Source organism: Nicotiana tabacum, chromosome 6, assembly GCF_000715075.1.
Source record: "Nicotiana tabacum cultivar K326 chromosome 6, ASM71507v2, whole genome shotgun sequence".
In the NCBI taxonomy this organism is placed as follows: Eukaryota; Viridiplantae; Streptophyta; class Magnoliopsida; order Solanales; family Solanaceae; genus Nicotiana; species Nicotiana tabacum.
Window position 1 is genome coordinate 112,503,370 of NC_134085.1, and position 17,078 is coordinate 112,520,447.

The 17,078-nt window shown below is 30.9% G+C and overlaps 1 pseudogene; it reads left to right on the forward strand.

Annotated features, from left to right (window-relative positions):
• LOC142181992 (histone-lysine N-methyltransferase, H3 lysine-9 specific SUVH5-like) overlaps nt 1–15,307 on the forward strand; it is a 29,669-nt pseudogene extending 14,362 nt beyond the window's left edge.
• The last annotated feature ends 1,771 nt before the right edge of the window (nt 15,308–17,078 follow it).

Genomic DNA, 17,078 nt, shown 5'->3' on the forward strand with positions numbered 1-17,078 from the left:
TAAGGAGTTATTAACAGATTTAAACCAATTAACCATTAAATATGAACCAGTAGTCCCCGTACATAACCAACAACCATCAACAAATATACAACATCCCAAAACCGGTAGTACAAGTCATAAGCCTCTCTAAGAGTAACTAAGAATATCAAATACATCACTGTTCGAAATAAAAGTAAACAGTAACAAAGTAAAGCTCCAGAAGGTGGCTCCAAGGCCTGCGAGCGTAGTGGAAGCTATACCTTGAAGACTCCGTAGCAAATCTTCAACAACTAGCTAACAACCGGCATGCTCAGAGGTACCTGGATATGCACAAAATATGCAGAAACGTAGCATGAGTACACCTTAGCGGTACCCAGTAAGTATCAAAACTAACCTCGGTGGAGTAGTGATGAGGTACAGTCAAGACACCTACTAGACATAATAACATGCGCAAGTACTAATATAAACTAACAGAGGAACGAATATCAATATAAGGCTAAACAAGGAAAGAATAACAATATAACACTAGCAAATGGAAAGTAGGAGCAACACATAGCAAAAAGGAGTAAACAGGTGATAACGCCACAAAGTAATCAGAACGTAGCTAAAGTACCAGTGAACCCAACTAAGGAAAATCAAAAGACAACCAAATGATCAACCGTTCTTTCATAGATCACCCTCAGGTACTACATCTCATAATCACAAGTCATGGGTCCCAAATTACGAATCATAATCACATGGCATCTCGTGCCCATATTATCAATTATAACCATATGAAAAACTCACGTGTTAATACCATTGTTACATCGGATCTGCACGAACAACTCACGTGCCAATGACAACAATACCTCATAACCGCATGGACAACTCACGTGCCCATAGTAATATTATCTCATATCCGCCCGGATAACTCACATGCCACAGTCCAATCCACGCACATAAGGCATGTATACAAGAACCCATGCACATGATCATTAAACATTAAGATTCATACTCCTGAACTGATATAGGTGACATGTTATGGTATATGCTTGTGCAAGTGTACTATCACAGTTCAATTCAACAGGTAAAATGAGAGACACTGAGTAGCACATTGGAACCAACACCACAAAACCTGTAATATGCATGACACACACAAAAAGGTCACACCATACACAAATATCATCAATAATAATGCCCCCAAGGCCATCAAAAATTATCCCCAACATAGCCCAGCTTGTCCTGTCACGCACTCAACAATAAGGTAAATGCTCGCCTTGTCTTGCCACACACACATAATAATCATCCCACATATATATATATATATATATATCCCTCATTGTCATGCCGTATGTGCAAATATTAATAATAACAATAGCAAGGGCAACTCACGTGTACCCCGAGAATTCTCTCAACAATCTCACATATGCCGAAATATAACAACACAATATAAAAACTCGCACCACATGTGACCATATGCCACAATCACACATAGCTCACGGCTCAACAACACTAGGTAGAACAGCAACAATAATAACACGGGAGTACGACAAATAAATCAACACAAAAATTATAATAACGCAATGAAACGTAAGCATAAGCTCAACAATGAAAGACATAATAAGTAATAATGAATTCAAATAAAAATAAATCAACAATGGGAGAGGTAATAGGTAACAACGACTTCAAATAAGGATAACTCAACTATGAAAGAGATAACATGGCAAATAAAGAGGCAACAACTTCAATTAAAGCATGTAAGAGTATAATTGACAATAAGAGATAGAACATGAACTAACAACTTCAAATAAAGCATGTAAGGGTAGATTTAACAATGGAAGATATAACATGATAGGGCAACCTCAATTTAATGTACATAAGAAACCTAAGAGTCTAAACCGGTCAAATTTCCACATATAAGGCCATATATACACTCGCCACCTCGTATACACGTCTTCCACGTAATTCAAATAGTGCAATCAAACAAATCCCTACGGGGTAGTTCCCCCATACAAAATTAGGCAAGATACTTACCTCAACTAGGCCAAATCAACACTAAAAAAAATAGCTTTTCCTTTATAATTCACCTCCTCTCGGCTCAAATCTAACCAAAATCGACTTAATAACATCAAATAATGCAAGAGAAACCAATTCCAATAAGTAAAGTTATGATCTTTATACAATTCCTCAAAAGTCAACAAAAGTCAACCCGGACCAGCCCGGTCAAAACCTGGGTCCAAGGGTAGATCTTGACTACCCATAACCCCACGAGTTTGTTATAAAATCTGATTCCAATTCGACTCTTAAATTCCAAATTTTCATTTTTCAAACTTACACAAAAATCCCCAAAGTTTCTCATTGATTCTCATAAATTTCGATGTTAAATCTCATATATAATCGTGAAATATAATTGAAAATTGATTAAAATCATTTACCCAAAAGTTTGGTATGAAAATCTCTCCACAAAATCATCTCCCATCGAGTCTAGGGCTCAAAGTATGTTAAAATAAGACTAAGTCCTGAAATACAAAACATAACCAGCCTTTGTGTCACGACCCAAACCGATGGGCCGGGATGGGTACCTGGTACCTTACTCAACTGAGTACCAACGTAACGTATTTTTCTTAATAGATCATCATATACACATGCATACGGGCCTAATAGGCCAACATGATCCTTTATAAACTCAAAACATAGGCCGACAAGGCCGTACAATCTTTTATGTACACGACATATGTCTACAAGCCTCTAAGAATACATAAATGTCATAAGGGTCGGGACAGAGTCCCGTCATACCAAACAATACACGTCTAAATCATACTAACCAAACGAGCAACTCCGAAGCAAATGGAGCGCACCAACATCTTCCGCTGAGCTGATAGCCTACTTGGAGGGCTCTCGACCTGTCTATCGGGACCTGCGGGCATGAAACGCAGCGTTCCCAGTCAAAAGGGACGTCAGTACGAATAATGTACTGAGTATGTAAGGCACATAAATAAATACATGAGAGATATGGAAGACATATAGAGTACATGACTCAACCTGTAAGTCTAAATAACTTTGTAAATCATAAATTACTTTTAACGTCATGCATATGCGTATGAATGTCATGTCGTGCATAGGTACATGTTTCATAACATCATCAGCCTCTGAGGGCATCTCATCATATCATATCGGCCACTGTGGGCAAAATCATCATCGTATACCAGCTGATCAGGTGGTGGTGCGTATATAACGCCAAAACCTTTCACATATCCCATATAACGCCGTTTGAATACATATATATATGCGTATATAACGCCATTTGAATACATACCCATATATGCATATATAACGCCGTTTGAATCATATTTCAGCCACTGTAGGCAACATCATCATCATATACCAGCTGATCAGGTGGTGGTGCGTATATAACGCCGTAACCTTTTCCCATATCCCATATACATATATTTACATATATACACGTATATAACGCCATTTGGTCATGGGTCAATGCACATGAATACAATGCATGAAAAGTACGTCAATAAAATCATTCGGAAGGTCATAAGACCACTTTGCCTCTTGAGCAATATCATAAAGTAACATCTTTTCAACTTTCGTATTTTTCTGAGACCCATGAACAGATGATAAAATATTATGACATATGGGAATTAAAGAACATAGATATTTCTATTACTTCTATGAGAAGAGTCACTTGTAGAATTTGTGCATTTGCACGTTTCGTTCATATCGTATGGATCGTGCCAAAAGAAAGAAGGGATAACCTTAACATACCTGGAGTAGGAAAAATTCCGTATAATATTTCGTTGGAAAACATTCGTTGATTGAACGAAATTGGCCCCTGCTCCTTAGAAATTCACGGACAAAAATTGTTTCTGGTTTCCGAAAATTTTTGGAACGAAATCACGTTTTTGGTTTTCCTTGAAATCGTGAGAGGAACGTTTCTGAAGTTTGGTTGAATTTGAAATTTGTTCTACTTCAAATGTTCTTGATTATATTGCCAAAGCAATGAAAATGAAGCCAAGACACTTAAATGAGGCTAAGGACAGGTTCTCGATGAGATTTTACTAAAGAAAGACTTAGTCTGTTAAGTCATTATTAAATTAGTCCTAGATAGCCACCTAGATGTATAACTGCTTAGTTATTCCTAAGATTTGTGGCTTCTTGCCACATTTGGGGGTTAGTTATTAATTTGTTTATCCACTTATTAGTTAACCGGGTAATGTTCTATTACTCGGTAATTAATCAATTACTCGCATAATTTAAAAATTACCACAAATTACTTAAAGTTCTATTTATTTTTAAAATATTTCATATATTTTTTTTATATATATATATTACCGTGGTCATATGGTACCTTGCATGGTACTAGTTCATAATTATCGGGCATTATCGCTCGACCCGTATTTTATTCCAAATTGACTACTTTCAACGAAACTCATTTTCTTTAATCCGTGTACCCTCTTATTCTTCATAACACTTATTTATTGCTTGCTATAAATAGCGTAAGTACGTTAACGTCAAGATGATCTCATCCCCGAGTCTTACATCGGTTAACTGAAAATAAAATTTTAACGTACAATACTTCAGGGTGCAATATCGTTGTAACTTAATACTGCGAAATGTAACATCACCGTAATGTAATACTATGGGACGTGACATCTCATTTCCAGGTTCTCATTAAATTATTTATGGCGTATTTTCATGTGCGAAAATATGGGGTTTTACACTTTGATGTCGCATTTGCGACCTGGGTTCGCAAATGCGATCGTCGCAAAAGAAAAACCTGACCCAGGCCTGCTTTTATCGCAAGTGCAATAATAAGTCCGCGAATGTAAACCCAGCAGGCTTGCAAATGCGAGATATCCATCGCAAAAACGACCTGCTACAGTTCCAGCTCCCCTTCGCAATTACGCTCAAATGTTCGCAGGTGCGAACCCAGAACCCATCGCAAATGCGATATAAGTTCCGAAAATGCGAAAGTTGTTCCCCTAGCCCAACATCGCAAAAGCGAGAAGGATCTTGCAAATGCGACCAATTCCTTGCAAGTGCGAGGATTGGACGCCAGCAAAATTTCAAACTCTCTCAAACACTCCGAAACATGTCTGAAACTCACCCGAGCCCTCTAGGCTCCACACTAAAAAATCAACACAAGTCTAAAAATATCATAGGAACTCGCTCGCGCAATCAAAACACCAAAATAATATCTAGAACCACAAATTTGATACCAAAATGCATGAATTTATATTAAAACTCAAGAACTTCTAAAAACACAAATCGCGCGTCTGATTCCCATCAAATCAATTCAGAATGACGTCAAACTTTGCAGACAAGTTCCAAATAGCAAAACGGACCTATTCCAAGTTCCAAAGTAGAAATCCAAATAAAATAGCTATGAAGTCAACTTACGGCCAAACTTCGCAAGAATTCTAAATCTTTAAAATTGCCAACTTTCGCCAAAACAAACCAAATCAATATAGGAACCTCCAAATCCAATTCTGGGCATATGCCCAAGTCCAAGATCACGATATGAACCTATCGGAGTCATGAAAACACCGATTTGGTGTCGTTTTTATAAAAGTTAAACCTCGGTCAATATTTCCAACTTAAGCTTCTAAAATGAGAACTACTCATCCAAATTAATCCCGATAACATCCAAAAATTAAATTTGACTATACACACAAGTCGTAATACACAATATGAAGCCACTTAAGACCTCGAACCACTGAACGGAACGTTAAAGCTCAAAATAATCGGTCGGGCCGTTATAAAGTCCTAATCCCCAAGTCAAGGTTAACCACGATACTTACCTCACTCTGCAACTAATTAAATCAACCAACCACGACCTTACCTTTTGAACAAGCCTCCAAACCAACCAAATCTAACCAATTATCGATCAAACAATTCAAAATAAGCTTTAGAAACTACTCATGAGTGAAAAAGATTCAATCTTTAATGAATTTGAAAAAAGTCAACAAAAGTCAATCACGGGCCCGCTAGGTCAAATCTCGAGATTCGGACCAAAACTCAGTTATCCATTCATCCCCGAGCCTGGTTCTATGATTTATTTCGAAATCCGATCTTAATTTGAGGTCTAAATCTCAATTTTATAAAATTTCCAATTCTACCAAAATCTCTAATTTCTATCATGAAAAATCCTAGATTAAAGGTTAGGATCAATGGATGTTTATGAAAATATAACAAAACACATTAAAATTTACTAACCAATAAAGTTGGGATGAAAACCCTCTTCAAATCACCTCTAGTCCAAGCTCTAACTTCAAAATGGTGAAAAATAGTTCAAATCCTGACTTTCAGCTATTTTAATACTTGGGCGTTAGGTGTTCTTCGCATTCGTGAATAACCTGATGCGTTCCCGAAGAGCAGTGGCCAAATAGCCTTTGCGTTCATGAAGGCTTAATTGTCTTCTCGTTCGCGAACCAAAATCCGCATTCGCGAAGTGGAACAACCCGACCTTCCCCCAGATCCCACAAAACTTCGCGTTCGAGAGGGGTAAGCCCCCCTCTACTTCGCGTTCGCGACCAGCTCCTCGCGTTCGCGAAGAATAACCATCCCCCAACACAAATTTCCTTTGACGCAATTGCGAGAGATGTTTTGCGTTCGCTAAGCACAACACACCAGACACCAGAAACAGTTGAAAACCAGCAATTTCTTAAGTCTAAAATGGTCTGAAGCCTATCTGAAACATACCCGAGCCCTCGGGCTCCAAACCAAACAATACGAACTCGCTCGCATGATCAAACTACCAAAATAACACCTAGAACTACGAATCGGATGTCAAAACGCATGAAATTTCAAAGTAAACTCAAGAACCTGTAAAATCACAACCAAGCTTCTGAATCCTATCAAACCAACTCCGATTTGCACCAAATTTTGTAGACAAGTTTCAAATAGCATAACAGATCTATACAAGTCCCAAATTCAAAATCCGAACTCAATAGTCATGAAGTTAACCTACGGTCAAAACTAGGAAGTTTCCAAACTTTTAAATTGCCAACTTTCAACAAAACAAGTCAAATCAATCTAGGGCCCTCCAAATTCAATTTCGAGCATACGACCAAGTTTAAAATCACAATACGGACCTGTCAGAATCGTCAAAATATTGATCCGGGATCGTTTATACAAAATATTTACCGTGGTCAATTTAGGTTGTTTTTAAAGAAAAAACCCATATTTTCTTCAACTTTTTACATAAAAACATTCCGGAAGAAGACACGGGCTGTGCACACGAATCAAGACACATCAAATGAAGTTAATAGATGTCTCAAAATATGAAAATAAGGGTTAGTACTTAAAACGACTTATCGGGTCGTCACAACCAACGAGACAAGAAAATAAATTAATTTTACCAATATAAATAGACAGAATTTCGTGAAAGTACATCCGACGCAATCTCAATAAAATTTGGCTCATATTTTATTTTCTTACCCGGTTTAACCCATTATATATATATATATATATATATATATATATATATATATATATATTATTGATAGTTATTTTCATCGTCACGTCATATAAAAGGAGGAAACACCACATTTTCTCACAATCTTAAATTTGGGAATGTAAGGGAGAAAATGATTCACTGTTGAAAAGTCATATGAGCTGGGCTATATTAGACCCACCGTTGAGAAGGTTTGGTGTGAAAAATAATTCTCATAGTCAAAGGTGTTTAAAGGGAATTTGGGTACAAACTCAGGGGTAATTTCAGGGACGGCCCTTCCATAAAACAAGTAAAGCACTGCTTTTGTGGGGCTCCATTTTTTGTTACGCCTAATAGGCTATATATAAATTTAAAAAAAAATTATATGAAGTGAAAATTTGATTTCTTAATGAGTATAGAGAAGAAGTATTTGCAACTGCTATGATTTCTGTGAAGAAAATTGCACTTGAAATGAAAATAGAACCCCAATTTCGTAAGAAACATATGATATATAGGAAGTAACAATTTGATGAGAATGTTGATAATAAAATATTAAAATCTTTCGAAGAGTCCTTTGGAGTTGATTAATTTATACATAGTAGACAAAGCTATTTTTTTCACTTCAAAATAGATTTGAACAATTCGAAGCATATGAAAATATTTTTGGTTTTCTATTTAACGGTAAAAATTAAGATCACTACATGATGAAAATTTAAAAAAATATTGCTTTAATCTTGAATGTTCCTCAAAGCATAATAATCAATTCGATATTGATGGTTTAGATTTATTTTCACAATTAAAAGTATTAAGGAAAATAGTGCAATTAGAAGATAGTAGTTTAATTGATACACTCGGTCAAAAAAAAAAGATTTGATTCTTTTTCCAATGCCTATATTGCCTATGGAATAATATTAATAACTCTTGTTACCGTCGCTTCAGCGAAAAGAAGTTTTCAAAATTAAAATTGATAAAATCTTACCTAAGATCATCAACGTCTCAAGAAAGATTAAATAGATTAGCTATATACGATTAAGAAAGACTTATTAGGAGTTATTGATTATAAGAAAATTATTAATAACTTTGTGTATAAGAAACGCTAGAAAAATAGACTTCAAATAAATAAATATTTTAAAAAAAAAAAAAAAGTTAAGACCCCTCATAAAGTTTGGTTTTAGGTCACAAAACTTGTTGGGCCGCCCCTGGGTAATATATGTATTAAGCCCCTACTATAACCATAAAAGCGAAATAGAAGTTTAGCAGAATAGTACCATGATATAGTTGGAAAAATTTGTTCCCACTTGATATCTATATTTATATTATATTAAAAGGAGAGTAGTATGCATTTATTATTATATTTAAAGGAGAGTAGTATGCATTGTGATTAAGCCAAGTGGCAAGCTAAATGAAAGCCACTTGGCAATTTTAGGACAACATTAATAATTAGAAATTATATATAGAAACATAATTAATGGAAGTAGTTTAATGAATCTTATACATAATCTAACTAGATCTTAGACAAATTTAATCTATATATCTATAATTAAATTTATATGTATATTTGTATCTATATCTATATCTATATCTATATATATATCTATATTTATATATTGATCTACTCATAGATTGTTTTCTATATTAGCTAGAAATATGGAGGTAAAAAATTAATTAAAAATTATAATAAAAAAAATATAAAGACGTAAATTGAGATAACCTATAACTATTTATACTTTGGAGTAAGTTAAAATATAGAATAAAACTAAAATTTACTTAAGATATTAAGGATTTATTGAGTTTAAAAATTAAATAATTTCAAGCAACAAAATAAGATCTTACATAAAGTATACAAATTATTTATAAGATAAAAGAAAAATTAAATAATCAACAAAAGATATTTTAATAACAAGAATAATAAATTCATATTAATACTGATAAATTGTGCAATCGAATATTTTATACGTAAATATTACTACAACATTTAGATATAATGTGTTCGAACAATTAAGAAAAATATTTTTCTATGATTATATTTGAATTAAGTTCAGTTAATTTAAATTAGAAAGCATAACATAATTTTTTTAAAAATATGGTCCAATTAAAAAAATAAAATGATAAAAATTATTTGAATTGGAGATGAGAAAGTTTTTAAATTTTTATCTATATTATATTAGAATGAGTGTAGCAAAAATAAATACTAAATTCAAACAGGCTAATAAAAATTCATATGACAATGTAATATTATTAGGTATTGAATAATATAAAATCAAAAATAACGAATAAATAGAGAAAAAATAAAAATTCAGATTTTTTATCATAGGAAAAAGGGTCAAACTTATTTAAATTTCAGATGAGAAAGTTTTTTATATTATACTAAGAAAAGGCATAATATAAGTCCACATAACTCAAGTCTAATAGTTAAAATCAAAAACTAAAAAAATTGAACAATAAAAATAAATTAGAGATAATGTAAGGACATTTATAAATCATAAGTTTAGAAAATAAAATAAAATAAATATGAAATACTTAAAAATATTATTAAATTTTAAATAATTTAAAATTTTCGAGCAATGTTTTTAAAACAAAATAAATATTTATTTCATTTATAACAAAATTATATATTTATCTTATATTATTAAATAAAAGTAGTTGATAATGATATTAAATAAATTTACAAGTTAATGAAAAGCGACATAAAATGTAATAAGACTATATATTAGATTAAAAAAATAGCAAAATTATGTTAAATTATTAGAAATTTACTATTAGAAATTAAAAGAAAAGGCTATTTGAATTTGAGATTAGAAAGTTCTTAAAACTATGATGCGAATGTTCAAATTATGGATAATACCAGGAAATTGAAGTCTTACTTATGAAAAATAAAACAATAATAAAAAATAAAATTTTTAAATGACAAAATAAATTTCTAATATAGGTAATTTTACAAAAATTAAATTTGTATCTTAAAACTAAAAAAGAAAGAAAATTTATGTAAAGAAATAAAATAACAGTTAAAATATTATTACAACATTTAGATATGTTCAAACAATTACAAAATATTTTTCTATGATTAATATCTAAATCGAGTGAAGTTAGTTTGAGTTTGAATGCATAGCACAATTTTGTAAAAGTGCGGTCCATTTTAGAAAATAGAATGATGAGAATTATTTGAATTTGAGATGAGATTATTTTTTTGTTTTTTAAAATATTATGTAAAGAACTAAAATAACAGTAAAAATATTACTACAATATTTAGAAATAATATGTTCAAACAATTAAAAAATTTATTCTATGATTAAATAAAATTTTAAAAATACAAAATAAATTTCTAATATTGGTAATCTTACTAATGAAAATTAAAAATTAAATTGTATCTTATAGCTAAAAAAGGAAGAAAATTTAACTGCATCTAATACAAAATTAATTATAAGAGAACTCAACACATTTGGAACATGAGAATCAAATAACTTATGTATTAATATTTTAGACTAATTAAAAGATACAATTTAAAACAAAATATGACATTATTTTGGCTCTAGGTAAAACATTAATATAAAAACTAATTAACATTTGTAGTAGGAAGGGAATGTACATAAAAAAAATAGAGGTAGTGCGAGGATACTTATACTTTAAATTAATTTTAAAATAGATAAAATAAAATAATTAAATTATATTTAAAAATATTATTGATAAATTTAAATGATTAAAATATTATGAATAAGAGGATAAAAGCATAAAAATATACCAAATTTCAAGAATAAAATATTTATTTTTATTAAATACTATTAAAAAGATAAAAAGTAAGACATTAATTTATTTGTAAGCTAATAAACAAATTATATGATAGTATAATAATATTAAACATTAAATAATATAATAACTATAAGAAAAGAACAAAAAAAAAAAGAATTTATGTAAAAGTGAAGTGATGAATAAGATATATTTGACTTCCAGATAAAAATAAAGTGATAATAAGAATTTTGTTAAGATAATATGATCTAATGTGCTCGAACAAGATAGATCACAATATGACATGTTTAGTATTCTTTAATATCAACAGCGGAACGAAATACAAGTACCAAAATCAAGGGGTTAGGTTGCTACAAATATATACGAAAAAGATTGGTTGTTCACAACGAGATTTGAGCAATAATTTCATATCATGTTTCATAATTAAATTCTCATGTTATATAATTTTTATCTGAGAGGTTTATATTTTAAGGTTATTTTACATGATTCAAACAACTTACATCGCAATTTGAAATAATTTGTCTGTGCATCGCGCGGGTACTGATACTAGTATATATATTAAAGCAAGAAAGTTACCATATATAATTGACATTATGGTTAAGCCAAGTGGCGAGCCAATAAATATCAATAGTATATGGTCACTTTATTCTATATTTGACTATTTTAGTAAAATATATATATTTAAGTGAAAAGATAATTTTGAATTTATATATAAAGTTCTAAAATTCGAATTTAAATTAAAAATAAAATTTATCTTTTTTTATCATGTTAGGAACTTTTGTTATTTTTTCTAATTATTTAAATACTACTTCGCCTCTAGCAAAAAAAAAACTACTCCATATAACTATAAAACCCTTTCACATTTAAAATCCTATAAGTATAGTTCTTTGAAACACTGTAGCTAGATTTGAATAAAACGAAATTATTTTAAAATAAATTTAATATATAAGGTACATGTCTATGTTTATCTAAATAACAAAAAAGAGTTTACAAAATCAAATAAAAACTTACTTACATATATAATAAAGTAAACATACATGCTGGAGAAAGAAACATCACAAAATCAGTCAACATTAAAAAAAAAAGTTATTTCTTTTTTCTTCTTGAAGAATATTTGTTTGAAGAGTCAATTTGCATAAATGGACATCAAAGAAATAACAAAACTTTGGATATACAATTGCTATCATTAATTTCAATTTAGCACATTCAAGGAATTGAAGGGTAGAATTGAAACCCCTTAATTTAGCTGTAGTCAGGCCAATAATGCAAGGATATAATATTTTTTTCGTTGAATAATATTAGTTTTGAATCATTAGATTATGTGAAAGGTTTTTTTTTTTCAAGCTCAACAAGAGAGAAATTTGTTTCTAATTGATAGTTTCTATAACGACTTTTAAGTGTAACAAAGAGTATATATAAAGAAAAAATTGGTATGACGTGATTTTTTTTAAAATGTAAACAAATTATTTCGAACAAACTCTTTACTTTTTTTAATTGAAAGATAATAAAAAGATAAGATATTTTTGAACATTAGTAGAGAGTTTTATAATTATTTATAATAGAAGTTATATCATGGATAAACTTAAAAAACCGAAATCTTATGGAATATTTACATAATATCCGGCCATATTTATTGTTTACTTTTTATAGCTAATATAAATAGTTATATACCGATAACACACGATATGTACATATTATATATGGATTATATATAAATTACATCATTCAATTTTTTAATTTAAGTGGTCGGGTGAGCACCTATTTAAGCTGATTAGATAAAGCCAAAAGAAAGATATGAAAGAATTTCAACCAAAGAGTAAAAATATAATTAAAGTTTATATGTTGACAATATTTTATTAAAACTCATCCTTTTATAGTGAAATAAATTAATTTTTTGTAACAAAAAATATAATGACATAAAAATAAGATAAAAGAAAATAAATATTGAAAAAAAATGTTCGAAAGATCTAAAAAGGGGAAATAAAAGATGACAACAAATTTCTTCTTATGTTTCATCTTTGTTGAATATAAAAAATTTGAAATTAATCTCATTGATTTCAAATATTTGTTTTTCCCAACTCAAATACATAGATTATAAGATAAGGATATCTTAGAATATTTTCTTAATTTACATTATATATCGTTTTTAAAAATCACTATTACTAACAAACTGATATGATATTTGAATTTGAATTGGAATGCAATTTGAGTAGTTTGCATTGAGGTTAAGCCAAGTATGGTATCGAAAAATAAACTACTTGACAATTTTAAGACAATATATGCAATATTTTATAATAATAATCAACTAATTTAACATTTAATGATTCAGAGAACAAAATTTTTGTATATATAGGGTTTTAAAAATTCAAATTCTGGGGCTAGAGATATCGATAAACCTAAAGTGGAGTTATACTGAAATAAATCCGGTCAAAGAATCATTTAAATTTTAGATAGCTTATTAAAGTAAATTTTAAACTAATGATAGCATCTTCACTTGCATCATTATAAAGATAATCATTATTATAATATATATAAAGTTTTAGAAATTGAAATTTCAAAATAGAAATATTTTTTGAAAGATAAAATCATACCAAATAAGAGTTCAAATCGTAGTATAAGAGTCATGTCGTAATCAAAGAATCGTTTATATCGTGTCAACCTTTGTGCTTTGCCATAAATATAAGTTATTATTTCACTTTGTGGTTATTTTTAGGTTCCAATAATACCTATGAGAATAGTGCAAAAATAAAATTATTATTACGAGAATTGAGAAAATGTTAGTCTTTTTTCATGTAGTGTTTCTTAATTAATATCTGACGATTATCTATAATTATTTAGAAGGTTTAAATGCTAAGGTTATTTACATATAATTCAAATAACTTAGATATTTAACATGGTTAATGTCAAATATCAAAATGGAGTAAAAAAAATTCACTAGCTAAAGAATTTTTTATGTTTTTAGATAACCAACTAAAATGAGTTTTGAATTAAGAATAATATTTTCAATTACATTATTATAAAAATAATTATTATTGAAAAATAATGTTTTAGTAACAGAAATTTTAAGAAAGAAATTGTGACGACCCGGCCAGTCGTCTCATGAGTCACCGCTTCGTTTTCCCCATTTCTGCTTCTTTATGCTTGTTATCCGTGTTTTATGTGGTCGAGTTGATTGGTTTGCGTTTGGTGTGATTTTGGTAAGAAATGAGACACTTAGTCTCTTTTAAGAAGGCTTAAGTTGGAAAAGTCAACCGAAAATTGGAAAATTAGTGTTTCTTAATTAATATCTGACGATTATCTATAATTACTTATGAGTTTGTTGTGGACTATGATATCTCGCAAGGAAAGGAGAAGATACCGATCCCTGCTGTCAATGCAATAGATGACGAGAGACCCCCACCGTTCACTTACATTACCAGAATGCAATATCCAGATTGGTATTATATTTCTATGCCACAAGGTTGCAGTTGCACAAATGGATGCTCGGATTCTTAGCAATGCTCTTGTGCTTCTAAGAATGGAGGTGAGATTCCATTTAACTCAAGAGGGGCTATTACTAGAGCAAAGCCACTTGTTTACGAGTGTGGTCCGTCTTGCAAGTGCCCCCCTTCTTGCAAAAACAGAGTTAGCCAACGTGGTCCTCGGTACCATTTGGAGGTTTTCAAGACCGAATCAAGAGGATGGGGTTTGAGGTCTCGGGATTATGTATCATCTGGAAGTTTTAGATGTGAATATGTTGGAGAGTTGCTTGATGAAAAGGAAGCCGAAAAAAGAATAGATCATGATGAGTACTTGTTTGATATCGGCAACTATGATGAAGAAATCCCCAAAAGGAATAATAAGTTCGACGTAGAGTCAAATTGTTTTCAGAGGGAGGATGAAGATGGCTTTACCCTTGATGCAGCAAGATATGGGAATGTTGGAAGATTTATCAACCATAGCTGCTCGCCGAACCTTTACGCTCAAAATGTCATGTATGACCATGGTGATAGGAGAGTACCTCACATAATGTTTTTCGCTTCCAAAAGTATTGCTCCATTAGAGGAGCTTACTTATCACTACAACTACAAGATTGATCATGCTTATGATGCAAATGGGAATCTGAAGAAAAAGAATTGTAGATGTGGTTCTCCTAAGTGTTCGGGGAGAATGTACTAAGAAGTAGTCGTGTAAACTATTCCTTTGTACTTTGAAATTTCAAGCATACTTCCATGTTATTACAATCTGACGTGCATTTAGATACAGTTGTCTCAGGTTTTCTTGAAATATCATTTGTTGATATTGCAATTGTTGTAAAATGAGTTTTATTTTTGTTGTTTTGACAAATTGATGATTGTGATTTATTCTTTATGATATTTGAAACTTATTAATTAAATTTAAGCTCATTTGACGTAAATTTGGGTGTTGAACAGTATTTTTGAAAGAGAACACGTTATAGTTAATTTTTATTTTGTAATAACTTCAACACTATTGCATTATTTATATTTATAAAAAATTCTAGATATTTTATTTTCTATGAGTTTTTTTAATTCTTTAACTCTTAATGTACTTTATATATATATATATATATATATATATATATATATATATTTTCTATGAGTTTTTTAATTCTTTAACTCTTAATGTACTTTATATATATATATATATATATATATATATATACACTTTTAATGTATTTTAATTTATTAATTAAAAATTTGAAGATCGGAGAGCTTACGTTCCATGTCTCGAAGCTTACGCCTAGCCTTACATTAAGTAAAATGCCCCTCTCACACATCCACCTTTTAAAACACTGGTGTTTGAACGGTGTGTTGAATTGTTGGAATTCGAATAATGAATTATTGTTTCTGGGCATAAATTTATTCACTTGAACTTCTTGTGAAATGTCTGTAGTGAAGCCATAAATGTACCTGAATTTCATGCCAAAATATTTAAAGTGCAGCCATTATATGTCCGTAGTTTGGCCTTGCTAAAGTCACAACTTCCATAAAGAAAAATGCCCAAAGTTTGATCTTGCCATCGCCACAACTTCTCTCAAAATATGTCCGAAGTTGACCTTGGTAAGCCAAGGCACACTTCCGACAAAAAGTCCAAGTTTGACTTGACATGGCCATACTTCATGCAAAAGATGTTCAAAGTTTGCCAAACTTCGTACATGATTTTTTCGCTACTTGAGACTCATATGTCTAAAGTGTATTTGAAGTGGATAAATTTATAATTGTTTTGTATATTAGGTATGACTTCAATGATAGCCCTAAAATCGGGTATATATATATACTTACCCTTCGAATGTCATATTTGTGCAAATCTCCCTGTATAGAATGACGGCCCACAAAACATTAACCATTATGGTATTAACTAGTTGGCCTATAGAGCGTCAACACAGGGGCGACTGGAACATGAAGCAACTAAGGCAGTTGCTTTAGCCCCCAAATTTAGGGAGGCCCATTTTTCAGAAATAATAGTCTCTCTCTCTCTCTCTCTCTCTCTCTCTCTCTCTCTCTCTCTCTCTGGCGGCTGGAACGTGAAGCAACTAAGGCAGTTGCTTTAGCCCCCAAATTTGGGGAGGCCCATTTTTCAAGTTTTTAGCTCTCTAAAGTGACCCTTTAACTTAAAAAAATTAGATGAATCATTACTCTCTTTTACCCTTTTTAATTAGAAAAATGTGAAGCTTTATACTCTCTTTCTTGGTTTGTGAATCACAATCTTTCATTTTACCTCTCTCGTTAACTTACATACATTGGGGGCAGGGGGGGTCAATTTACATACTTTGTCTTCTATTTTTTCTGACTTTCTTCGAGAGTTTATGTTACGACCCAATTGGTCGTTTTGAGCTCTAGCATGTCGTTCCGAGGTTTAAGATCTTGAGTAACTTCACTTCATGTTTTATGACTTGTACATATGGTCGGAATTGAATTTTGGGAGGTTC